We start from the raw sequence: 13000 nt of genomic DNA, 5'->3' as shown, positions 1-13000 counted from the left end.
GCTGGCAAGAAATGAACAACATTTCTTCATTTACTTACGGCCACGGATCACCTTTGTTTGGGGCCTGTTAGCTGCGTACACGTTAACATTCGAGCAATTCATGATGTTTCGGCACAAATCTTTCGCTGGATCAATCCATAGATTCAAAAAACCAGCTCATAGGTTCCAGTTTCAGAAACACCTGTTATTCCCCTTACTCTAGCCCCAGGGCGGGGGGGGGGGGGGCGGGGGAGCGGAAAGTCCACGTGGCAAGTCCACCGACCCTGTCTCCTCCTGTAGTTAGAGACACAGTTGGACTACAGTCTCCGGCCCCTGTGGTTACTCGGGGCCCCGGGGCCCTTTGGGCCAATCGCTTGGACGCGGGAGCCCCGTGGACACTTCCAGGCCAGGCTGATGGAAACCCTGCACCTGCGAGGCTCCCTCTCCGCCGGTGCCCAGGCTCACTGCCCGTCAGAGAGCCTGGAACCTCAGACCCAGAGCGGCCCGGGTGAGGCACCGACCAGCGATGCCCCTTTCTTGCCCCCAGCGTGACAAAACAATCTGTGTGCTAAGGCCGCACGAGGCTGGGTTCGTCTGTCCCAACAGCTACCGCTACCCTAATGAATATGGACGGAGACCCAAATGTGAGCATCTTTCAAATAGGTGCTCGTGTGCCGCTTGAGATCTTTTCAGAAAATCACGAAGTGAGCCATCAGTGTGCTCAGCTGCACTTCTGGATTCCCTCCCAAACCAGTGCCTGCCTTCGGGGAAGACGCAACGTCTCAGCCCCCTGGGATACCGGAACAATCATCTCCACCCGAGATCGCTAAGACCCACGTCGCAGATTCACCTAAAATCTTTGCCTCCCAAGAAAAGCTCCCCATCACGGGCGAGACTAGGTCCCGCCGCCCCTTTTCTGCCCACGTTATGTCCATGAGGCCGGAGCACCGGGCTCCGGGCTTTAAGGGTGCTCATTCCCCCCTCTGCTGCCCCCCTGACTCACTGTTCTGCCCCCTGCTCGGCCAGCCCCCCACTCTTCCATCCCCGGCTGCCGGGCAGGCCCCCGCTTCCTCCCTGCCAGGCTCAGCCTTCGGAGCTTCACTGCCTCCGCCATCCTTCTTCCCACCGACTCCTCCCTCCTTCTCAGAAAACCTCACCTTCCCTGCACCCCGAAAGCGGCAGGAGCGTCTGGGAGGAACCACCCCGACACCAGGGTTCCGTGGCCACACACAGTGGGGTCTGGGCCCCCCTCTCCTGCAGGAAGGACCTCATTCGTAGGTGTCCCTCCCTCGCTTGCCCCTGGCTCTCCCCTCCCAGCCCAGAAATGTGCCCAGTCCTGCTGCTCATTGAGTCATTCATCCGAGCAAACATTCACGATCACTATGCACCCCCCAGGGTCACTGCGCAGGCACAGGAACGCAGGGAGGAGACGGCAGGTAGCCTTGAGCAGGAAGGCGCCGGGAGAGGCACACCCGGGCGGTTACACCTGTGACTCGTGGCCTGTGGCCTCCGTGTCCCTCTCCTCGGGGGCGGCTTCACAGAAAAGTCGTCTGTGCCGAGAGTCCCCACTGCTCTCCGTCCCTTGTCTCCCTGCCCGCTGCACCCTGACTTCTGACTCCGCCGGCTGCACGGCCAGATTCCCTCCCGGCCTGGCTCCAAGTCCTATGATGCTCCCCAGCCCTGACCCAGTGTGCTCCCTGAACCACTCCCTTTCTTTTCCTTTTAAGTTTATTTACTTACTTTGAGAGGCGGGGGGGGGGGGGGGGGGGACGGAGAGAGAGAGGATCCCAAGCAGGCTCTGCTGTTAGAGTGGAGCCCAATGCGGGGCTTGAACTCACAAACCACGAGGTCGTGACCTGAGCCGGAGATCCAAAGTCCGAGCTCCCCACGGAGGGGATTCTGACGAGCCCACACCCTGAACCTTCCGCCCGCCCCACTCGGAGAGCCCGCTCTCAGGACTTCCCAGCCACCCTCTTCCCTCGGACCAGAGTCCGCGTGGCATTTGCAGAAACTCGCCGAGTGTGATGGCCTTTCGGATGTGCGGGGGCACAGCCAGGGCCTGGAAGGGCTGTGTCACCGCCGGAGCACGTCAGGCCCACGATGCCGGGAGAAACAGCAAGAGGCAAGTGTCGTTTTCAGTGTGACGGGGGCCAACGTTTTCACTTAGGAGGAAATAAGTTCTTGGATTTATCCCGAAACGTCAACAGGAAAATAAGTCTCCACATACAAAATTGCATTCACTTGCAACTTCTCCGTTATATATTTGGTACCTAACGTGAGGCGCCTTATGTTTCGGCAGATAATTTCCTGGGGTGTATTAGGGTAGTTGAGTTCTTTTGAATTTTGCCTGTATCTAAAAATAGCAATGGAACTTGAGAAAAGGCCACATAAACCAATACACCGGAATGAATCCCTGTCCCCCGAATCACAGGTCGCGTTGCCTCTGCAGCACTTCCGCGGGGTCTGGGTTAGGATGACTGACCGAGAGCTGGCCCTCAGGAGCGCCAGGGTACCCCGATGCAGTCCCTCACCCGGCAGGTAGGCGTGATCCTGACTCTGGGGAAGCGCAGACGGGAGAAACCAGCCCCACGCAGACCAGGCCGAGTCCTCAGCCCTGCTGCTCCTGTTCCCCACAGACCAAATCACCGTTGCCATAGACGGCGTGGATCAGTTTCCCGGGGCTGCAGGACGAGAGCACCGAAAACGTGGCCGAAACAACAGAAACATAGTCTCTGTGTCCTGGAGGCAAGAAGCCCAGAATCAAGGTGTGAGCAGGGCCACGCTCCCTCTGAAGGCTCTGGGGGCGGGGCGGGGGGATCTTTCCTCCCCTCTTCCAGCTTCTGGAGGCCCCTGGATGCCTCAGAGATCCATCACTCCTATCTCTGCCTCTGTGGTCACGTGGCTTCTCCTGGGTGTCTGCGTCCACATTTCTGTCTCCTTACAAGGACACCTGTCATTGGATGAGGACCCACGCTGCTCCATTGTGACCTGGTTCCAACCCAGTTACATCAGCCCACACCTAAGAAGGTCACACCCACAGGTACCAGGGGTTAAGACATCAATACCTCTTCTGGGGGGCGGGGCACAATTCTACCCACTACAGAGGCTGTTTTCTTTTTTTTTGAAGTTTATGTATTGACTTTGAGAGAGACAAAGAGAGCATGAGCAGGGGAGGCGCAGAGAGAGAAGGAGAGAGAGAGAATCCCAAGCAGGCTCCATGAGGTCAGTGCACAGAGCCCGAAGTGGGGATCGAACCCAGGAATACCGTGAGATCATGACCTGAGCTGAAATCAAGAGTCAGGCGCTTAACTGACTGGCCCACCCAGGTGCCCCCAGAGTATTGTTTATATGCTGGACAGTGTGCCACATTTTTTTCTTTTGTTTCATTTCATCCTTATAACCATCCTACGAGGTGGGAATGCCCAGTCCACAGGTGAGCAAACCGAGAGCCAGGCGGTCAAATCTGTGCCCACGGGCATGCACCAACCACACTGCAGAAGTAGGTCCGGGCCTCAGCCTCCACCCAGCCCTTCACCACAGGCTAGGGGCTGAAGGAAATCAGCGGGTCATTACGGCCTAGCTGGGATCGGTGTTCTGGGTCAACTGACCGGTCCCGTTTGCGATCTGTATGTAAGGGGGCGTCTCAAAGGGCCCCGGCTACTGAGGGCAGACTTGGGTCTGAGAGAACCGAGTGTTTCCATGATGAGAACCCACCCACGGAGAGAAGGCCTTTGCCAAAGCAGCTGAGAGTCCCCAGCCCCCCTCCAGGCTCTTGCCCATAAATGACGTCCAAAACGGCCCATTTTTGTCCCGCGTGGGGTTACAGTGCTGTCCCCATTAGCTCCGGCCCCTCCTCGCCCCCGAATCCCTTCGGCAGACGGGGCACGGGGCCCCTAGTATGCTAGCACGCCAGCCGTCCGGCCCTTTGCTGGCCTGAATGTAAAGCTAACTAAACTAATTAATCACACCAGATTAATAAGAGTGACAAGGTGAGAGGGGTGACATTGTCCAAAATCTCCAATTTGGTGTGAGGGCGCATATTTTTTTAATCCCCATAGCAATTTATTTTCCGTATAGCAAACTTTCTCCAAGAATGTCCCAAAATGTAGTCAAGGTTAACTGTGCTGTGAGCTTATTCAATATTTATGATTCTTTTTATTTGTATTACGAGGACTTTTTGGGGACTCCAAAGGGTCCATTAATCAAACAGAGTGACAAAATGAGGCATTTGACAATCGGAACAAGGCCTGCATATTATTACGATTAGATGTCTATACCTAGACATATAGACGCAACGTCTATAGCTCGGGGAGGGGGTAGGGATAAGAGAACCAACTTAACTTTATCAACAGCTCCTGATTAATTGTTACCAAATGTCATCCGTAAATTTCCCTTCCATCTAATAATCCTCTCGGACGATCTAACAACATCCCCGGCGAGCTGGCGATACCGAGGCTGAGTTTCTGAGACAGGGAGCGGGTGACACCGGTACCTCCAGTGACTGGCGACGGGCGGTGGACAGCGTTCAACGGAGCTGCCATCTCTGAAATACAATTATCAGTGTGATCTGCTTAAGGATTCATCATCAGCTCCTGCCTTCTGAAGACTTAAAAAAATGCCAAGACACACAGAGAGAAAGAGGTGATAAGAAGGCATCATTTTCCTCCAGCCTCATAACTGTAAATTGAAGAAAATTATTTTCTTTGCCTGCAGCTCATTGGCATATAGGCAGCATTATATTATAATTTCATAAGCATAAATCCTTTGAATAAATTTCAGAGGAATAACTGAATTAGAAATGCAAGTAAAGTATCTAAAAAACTTAACTGTAGCAGGCAGGGGAGAGGAGGTGTGAGGGGCACAGGCAAGGAGGAGAGCCCCCTCTGGGCGCCTCCCGTGGGTCCCCAGAGGCCCGGGAAGAGCTTGGTCAGGGAGAGGCCGTTTCTCACCCCCTTCTGTGCCTGATGGCGAATAAAAGAAGTTCTTCTCCTCTCCCCTTGCTCGTGTTCCAAGGAATTTGAGCCGTAATTCATCATAAATTAATTTTGGAGAAACAACAGGCTTGGGGCGTGTTATAATTATTGTTATTTGTTTATTTATTATCGTGTTAACCATTATTTATTATTGTGTTAAGCATATGTGAGATCACAAAGGTTGCTCCTGCGGTTTCCTAGCAACAAGTCTGTGGGTCCGCCACGCAAGTTTCCCATCTCGGTGGGGGTGGGAGGCGGATGCCGGGTCAGGGGCCCGAGGCGTCTGTCCCTTCCTGAGGGCGCCCCTTGGGATGCACTGTGGAGGAGAAGGGTCGGCCTGGCCCCCTGCTGATGGCTCACCAGCCGCCCCGCAGATTATCTTCAAACAAAGACCACTTGGAGGCCAAACCCTGGCCCCGGGGGCTGGCTCAGCTTGGACAAGGACGTCCTTTCCCAGGCCCATGTTGGTCCTCAGGGAGGTGGCCACCAGGCCCCCTCCATGGCCAAGGGACATGTGGGGGGGAGGAGGCTAAGGGTTGGGAAGAGGATGGAAAACTTCCTGGGGGCCTCCGCGCCCCCCTGTCGCGGCCTGGGGCAGCCCCGTGCAGCTCCCCACCTCCCCAGGGTGACCGACTGGCTTCAGGAGCCCGTCACCATGTATGTAATGGGAACAGAGGCACAGAGCCCGGAGTTTCAACTGCGTTCACACAGCCTCTCAGGAGCATGAATATCCATTTGCAATGTCTGTTCTTGTGTCAGCACAGAAGTGCAGAGAGGGATTGGTTTCCATGTTTCCGGCACAGGGACCTTGCCGGGTAAAGGAAACCTTACCTGGGGGCCCACAGAGTGCGATGCAGGACGGGGGCGCTGAACCAGAGTGACGGGACGGGTCTCCTTTGTCCGGCGTCCTCAGACAGACCCCCACGCCTCCCATATGGATCACTTCCTCTCCTGGTTAAGAAACGCATAGCAAAGGGGCCCGGTGACGTCATTACTTTCCCAGTATGGCGAAGCCACCGCACACAGCGTCCCAGGCAACGCCCCTCCCCCCCAACTGCCCGGTGAAATCCCCTGGGAGTGGCATTTTTTTCCCAGTAAGCTTTTAATTTTAGAATAATTGGACTTACAGAAAAATTACAAAGACAACATAGTGCCCCCACATGCCACACACCCAGTTTCCCTCTTAGTAGCCTTGTCTGTTACGATGGTACGTTGATTGCAATTAACGAACCAATGTCGATGCATCAGTATGAACCGAAGTCTATGTATTATTCAGATCTCCTGAGCTTTCACCTTCTTCTGTTCCAGGATTGCGTCCAGGACAGCACATTGCTTCAGTTATCAGGTCTCCTTAGGCTCCTCTTGGCTGAGCCTCTCAGGTTTCGCTGAGATTAATGACCTTGCCGGTTTTGAGGAAGGTTGATTGTGTATTTTGTAGAGTGTCTCTCAATTTGAGTTGTCTCTCAGATTGAGTTGGATGGTTTTCTTATGGGTAATGTTACGGACGGCATGTCTCTCCCAAACTCGCATTTTGTAATCTCATCCCCAGGGTGGTTTTATTTGGAAGTGGGCCCTCTGGGGGTGATCAGATAAGGAGGGTAGATCCCTCGTGAACGGGATCGGTGCCCTTGCGAGAAAAAGCCGCAGAGGCCACTAGCTCCTTTACCCTCCAGGTGAGGACACGGCAAGAAGTCAGCAGTCTGCAAACCAGAAGAGGGCCCTCGCTGGACCACGCGGGCACCCTGATCTTGGATTTCCAGGCTCCAGGGCTGTGAGGACTCCTTGCTTGCTGTTTACAAGCCATCAAACTCATGGTACTTTGTGAGAGCAGAGAACGGGCTAAGACAGACTGCATCTATGGGTCTAGGAGAGGAAGGTCCCAGAAATCCCATGGAGGGTGCCTGCCGTCAGGGCACTTGTTATCGTTGATGTCAAATGTGATCACGTGGCCAAGGCGGTGTCTGTCAGGGTCCCCCCGTGGAAGGTTGCCCTTTCCCCCTGTTCGTAGGCTGTACTTGGGGGCAGGAAGGCCCTGTGAGCAGCCCAGCCTGCTCCAGGAGCAGAGAACTCTGTTCCACCTCCTCCGGCGTGGAGGTTCCACACAAATCATTTGAAATTCTGCAGAGCAGATTCTCCTCTGTCTTCATTTCTTTAGTCAATCACTTATTTATGGCAGGATGGACTCGGTGTAGACTTGGAGTTATATTCCGACACTGCCTCGTTCATGTATTTGCTCAAACGTGTCAGCCAGTGGAGGTCCCTTCCATTGCTCCCGTGTCCTCCTGACATATCCCCATCATGGTGGCACTATGGGTCTGGTTTTGTGTTTTAGCACCTCCTTACTTTCTGGCACCACAAGATGCCCCTGCCTCATATTCCTTGCCCCCATTCTGGAACCGACCCTTTCTCCACAGACCCCTGGTTCTTTTTATTGGAGAAGGGTATTAGCAACCACACTCTGGGTGTGGGGTGTGCTCACCGCTACAGGCCTGGGGAGCTTTCAAAGCTCTGCGCATTTAGGATGCAACCAAGATCAGTTGCCAGCATCTCCTGGAGGAGGACCCAGGCCTCAGTGTTTTTTTTTTTTTTTTTCAACGTTTTTTTTTTATTTATTTTTGGGACAGAGAGAGACAGAGCATGAACGGGGGAGGGGCAGAGAGAGAGGGAGACACAGAATTGGAAACAGGCTCCAGGCTCTGAGCCATCAGCCCAGAGCCCGACGCGGGGCTCGAACTCACGGACCGCGAGATCGTGACCTGGCTGAAGTCGGACGCTTAACCGACTGTGCCACCCAGGCGCCCCCCCAGGCCTCAGTGTTTTTAAAGCTTTGTCTGTCAAGCTGTTTCTACTTTTATATTTGGCCAATAGCTGGTGGCCTCCTAGTCTTGGGATTAGCACCTTTACATCAAGCGTATGGATACAGGGTGCCCCTCCGTGCTCCAGAAACAGTGTGGAACTTTACCAAGATGCAGGGGGCTAAATGTTTGAAAGAACTTTTGAGGGGCTGATTCTTTTTGTTGTTTGGTGTGGGGGGGAGTGGGGAGTGCCCGCTTCTCCCTTTTGTCTGCCTCTCTCTTGCCTTTATTTTTCTTTCCTCCTTAATCCCTTGAGAAGTACCTGCCCAGTGCTCAGACCATTAGCGTCCCAGAGGCTAGGACTGGCAATCAGGTTCCATCTATCCCTTCTAGCCGGTGACCACAAGCGAGGGGCTTCGTTTCCCCTCCACCTGTGGCTGGGGACACACTGAGACCACTGCCCATTGAGTCAGAAGTAGGTGGCCGAGCTGAGAAGTAGGTGAATCAGCATGTGGCACATAGTGGGCACCGATAAAGCCAGCTCCTCCTTCCTCCCCCCACCGCCAGCCCCAGGGAAATAAGACAGGCCTGACACTGGGGATGGAGGCCAGCTTGTCACCCTCTCTGAACCAGAGCTCAGCACCACACCTGGGGGCTTCCTTGCAAAGCGGAATCCAGGTGGGTCTACGCAGGCATAGCGGCAGGACAAACCCTCGGAGTCAGAGCACCCACGTCTGGAGATGCTCGTGCAGTGTGGGCGCTGTTTGCACCCCCTGCCCTGTGGAGCTTCTCTGTGGTCGGAGGCTGCCCCCTCCTGCTCACTCAGATGCCCAGGGACTGCTCCCACGGGAGCCTGCCCTGTGCCACCCACTGACCAGCGACGATTGTTCGAATCAAAGGAATCAAATCGATCATGAGCCAATCTTACTTGGAAGTCCTTTGGAGGAACAGGAGTCCTTTACCTCAGAAGCCTGTTTTGTTGGCAAAGGCTACTTGGGAGGCCAGCTGTGATGGCCACTCTGGCAGTCCTGACCGCACAGTGGGATCCCCCGAGAGGACTTTGGGGTGGTCCACAGAACGCGGGGCCCAGCCCCACAGCTGAGCCTCGACCTCTAACAGCTGCCTGGGGCACAGCGTGCGGTGATGTGGCTCCATGGGTCTCTCGTCCAAGTCTCACAGTCTCGGGAACAGAGCCTTCTGGTACACCGTGAGGTGTCTCTACCTGTGGGTAAATCAGCCACAGCTGGAGGGGCAAGGGAACGGGACACGCGGGCCACCAGGGGAAATGTTATCAGCTGAGCAGCCCCCATAGGGGTCCAAGTAGTTAATCAGCAGTTTCTCTCCCTAAAACCGAACTAACAATAAACTCTTACCAGCAACCACGGCTTCTCAGGAGCAAGCGTCTCGTGCTGGGTCCTTCAGACATCATCCGTTCAAGCTCTCTGAACAACCATACCGCGTAGACATTGTGAAACCCACAGAGACGAGAAAACAGGCCGAGGGAGGTCAGGTGTCACCGTCCAGGTGGCCCGGCCGACACGCTTCGGAAGGGGGACCTGAGACTCCGGAGGGCGTTGTCTTCTTGAGAGTGTGACACTGGCACAAGCATCCCATACACGAGCCTCCAGACCCGGGACGCCGACAGGGAGACACGGGAGCCGTTCTTGCCCGGAGCTGCCAAAGCAAGTGTAAATGCCCGGGTTCCACCTGCCGGGACACCCGCCACTGAGCACCGATTCCCTCCGCCAACCTCAGCTCTTCCCAAACCGGAGCCCTCGCGGTCTCCCACACACACCTCTGCTCCTTGCTGTCCCCTCCCTTCTCCCACCTGTTGGGCCCTTCAGGACTCAGTAGAAATGTCTCTTCCTGGGAAGCCTTCCTGAGTTTTGCTCCCTACACATCACACTCAGATGCTCTCGTGGTTTTCTTTCTTTTTTTTTTTAAGGTTTTAAAATGTTTAATTTTTATCTTTGGTGGGGGGGAGGGGCAGAGAGAGAGGGAGACACAGAACCCAAAGCAGGCTCCAGGCTCCGAGCCGTCAGCACAGAGCCCGACGCGGGGCTCGAACTCACGGAACGCGAGATCATGACCTGAACCGAAGTCGGACGCTTAGCTGACTGAGCCACCCAGGCGCCCCATCTTGTGCTTGTCAGTTGTGCTTCTTAGGATACTTTGCTTTGCCCTAAGGAGCTCATTCTGTCCTTCCCTTCAGACAAGAGGCAGGTCTTCTTCGTCACCGTCCCCTCTCCGGTGTCCGGCCTGGGGTGGGCTCTTGGTCCTTGTTGGGTTGAGTTGATTCGAGGCTAAATGACACCTGTGCCGAGTCCTTCCCTGCAGGGAGGAGACCCTTCTCCATCACACCGGTTCCCACCATCTAGAGGAGACATGCTGGGCAGATTCACGGCCAGTCCTCACAGCGGTGGAGAGATACAGACAAATTCCACACATGACCGTGGCCTTTGTGACGCGTGGACAGATCTGGTCCTCCCTGCTGCCCTGAAGGTAGGTGCCGCCACAGGACTTGCTTTGGGCAAGGAAATGCGGGCAGTGGTGAAAGTGTCTCTCCCAGGCAGAAACTGAGGGTCGGGCAACTCACTGGGCTCCCCTGCTCCCTTTGTCCTGACTGGGCACTCAACAGAGCCTGTGTCTAGATAAAGTACTATCAGTGGGGGTGGGGGGTTATGGCACCTCCGTGAGAAGACCTCCCCCCACTGCCCTACACCTAGGCAGAAGAAGCAGCAGCTCCTGTGTTGAGCCACGGAGACTCTGGGTTATTTGTTGCCATGGTTTAACCTAGCTTTTCTGACGAGCGTAGTCACGGATCGTACCTTCTTGGATACAATTGGTACCTTCCTGAATAATCTAGATCTTGTCTGTAGATGGAAAGAGAGTTCACAATAATGACACCACGGAACTGAGCGTGGCGACAAAATGTGTGTGATACGGCCTCAGCCCTATTGTGCAGTGTAGCTCTGAGCAGACGCACGCATACACCGAAGCATACAGGACGGACTTTCCTTGCAAGCAATTTTTCATGCTTCTATGAAAGCTGTTAATTTTTCTCGTTGGAGGTAGGCCAATTCGGCTCAGTTCATGGAGGCGTCCACCGCAAAATTCATCTAGCATTATCTCCTGAAGCTACCTAAGGTGCAGACTAGAAGAATGGGTATTTTCTCTTAATGAAAAGATAGTCGGGTGAGGGGGGAAAAATGCCTTTCCTTTCTTCCTTTCTCTTTCTTCCCTTAAAAAAACTCAAAATGATGTTGTGATTAACTTGCATTTTGCAGCCTAGTGGATATGACAGTCGACCAAATTAATCCCATTATGCAAAACCCAGTTCACAAATGGTTTTGCATTTTTGCAAAATTATGTCAATTTCCCTATAAATTGGAGAGACTGTGTCAGTTTCCTGAACTGCGCAGAGACGCTACTCAGTGCTGTATATCTATATTCCTCTAATTCAAAAAGATACAGATTTTAGCTCCGTGCCACACATTAGGATTCATAACTTAAATGCTGATATTTTTGTTTACATGAGACTTGCATGAGAATTACCAACAGTTTTCACATTCGTTTAAAATCTTCCTCCCCACCATACTCATCGTGGTGGCAAAAAAGAATTAGGGGCTTGAACAGAAAATGGTGAGAACAAAAACCATCCCTATTGTGATACGAGGACCACGATTCCTTCTTTCGTCCCACCTCTGAAGCCCTCGGCTTCTCCGGCCAGGCTCCCCGCGCCCTCGCCGGGGCTCTGCCTCTCTGTCGGTGGCGTTAGCGCGGGGAGAGCAGGGACGGCCGCCCACCTGCCGTCCTCTTGGCCAGCCGCAGACGTGCTGTTGGTGGCCAAATCTGCTTGGCATGGACCGCGATCTGTGAATTCCCTATAACTGGACCAACTTGTCAAATTAAGCCCGCTCCTGCGTGGAGCTGCTGAGCAGCCTGGATCTGGAAGTCCCTGCTCTCTGACCCCTGTCACCAGCCCTCCGAGCCCCTAACATCTGCTCTCTGGGAGCTGCCTTTTCACCTGGTTCATTTCAGATGCAGCAGGGCACTCCGTTCTGAGCTCAGCACTGCCCCTCTCTCTCTTACGGGGAGAAAGAAAAAGCTTCCTTGTTTTGAAGACCGGCGCTCTGAGGGCTAAATTACTTACTGAATTCAGAAAATCTATTTTTTAATGGTTATTCTTTCTCCGCGTAGCACTTTTTATTCCGGTAATGCTTTCTTGAACGGTGAATTGTTGACTTTTTATGCCTCAGATTTATTAGACATGTGCCAAGTTGTCAACCTCCTACTGTTTTCATTTGTGTCCACCTTGCAAACAGCAGGGAAAAATACTTTTTTTTTCCACGAACGCTCACTTCTTGGCAGTTCTGAAACAAATTTTTGAACAGTTGCTGTTCCTATTGATAGCAATAGTTTGATGTTTCAAAAAAAAACCCAGGGTTTTATTTTCCCCTAAATTTTTGACACGTTCTGTCATATCCTATCATATCATACCCTGATGCATCAAAAACAAAAAGAAGGGAGGTCCCAGCCTGCACTGTTCACATAGATCATGAGTCTTCGCTAAACACCCTCCCATCTGTTCACCGCGTCCATCCTTTTGTCCCCGCTCCAATGCTGGTATTCCTCACTAAAATCTGTTCTTGCTTCTTTCTAGACACCGCACTCTCCCCAGCGAGGCTGCCTGAGCTCGGTGAGAAATGGTCCCGAGGAATCAGGAGGCTGTGGGCATTTTCCTACCGCTGGCTGCCCGCGATTCGGACGCACCGTGCAACGGACAGGGACAGTAACGAAAAAGAAGAAACACGGATGAAGTGAATGGCCGGTCGCCTCAGGCAAATGTCCCCTGCAGTTGCTGGTACTGTGAAAAATAAAAAAAGTCACCAATCAAAACTCCTCTTCCCAGAGACTCTTCCCGCCAGGGCCACCAGGCCCTCCATGCTGAGGCTTTGAAATGAGGGACACAGTGGGACGGGCTGGCTCCTGTTCTGGCCTGGCGACAGCTTGCTCTCTGTCCCAGCTGCAGGGCTTGCAGAGAGGGGAGGCGGGATGGGGGGGGGGGGCCCGACTGCGTCCCATCCCCACTGGGGCTGCCCGGCCACTCTCAGGGCCCCGCGGACGCAGCCTCGGGTGGAGTCTTCTGGGGCCTCTCCTGCTAGATCCCGCTGCACGGGAAGGACCAGCTTCCCAGGGAGCAGGTGTCATGGGAAAATCGGGTGCTTTGGGTCGACCAGGAGGCTCGGGATG

The 13000-nt window shown here is 53.9% G+C and overlaps 2 long non-coding RNA genes across 3 annotated transcripts; both read left to right on the top strand.

The window, feature by feature from the left end:
• The first annotated feature begins 2526 nt into the window (after positions 1–2526).
• On the top strand, positions 2527–9693 carry LOC123587960. Of its 2 annotated transcripts, none has more exons than XR_006707630.1 (5): positions 2527–3201; positions 4332–6159; positions 6261–6370; positions 6626–6766; positions 9124–9693. It is a non-coding gene; the product is annotated as an uncharacterized LOC123587960 (long non-coding RNA). The 2 variants fall into 2 exon arrangements; XR_006707629.1 differs by lacking the exon at positions 2527–3201 and adding an exon at positions 3235–3412.
• A 159-nt stretch (positions 9694–9852) lies between these two features.
• Positions 9853–12646, top strand: LOC123587959. The gene is made up of 2 exons (XR_006707628.1): positions 9853–10249; positions 12411–12646. It is a non-coding gene; the product is annotated as an uncharacterized LOC123587959 (long non-coding RNA).
• Positions 12647–13000: the final 354 nt, after the last annotated feature.

Source organism: Leopardus geoffroyi, chromosome D3 (assembly GCF_018350155.1).
Source record: "Leopardus geoffroyi isolate Oge1 chromosome D3, O.geoffroyi_Oge1_pat1.0, whole genome shotgun sequence".
In the NCBI taxonomy this organism is placed as follows: Eukaryota; Metazoa; Chordata; class Mammalia; order Carnivora; family Felidae; genus Leopardus; species Leopardus geoffroyi.
The sequence above is the reverse complement of the archived record's forward strand: the minus strand, read 5'-3'. Positions and strand labels throughout refer to the sequence as shown.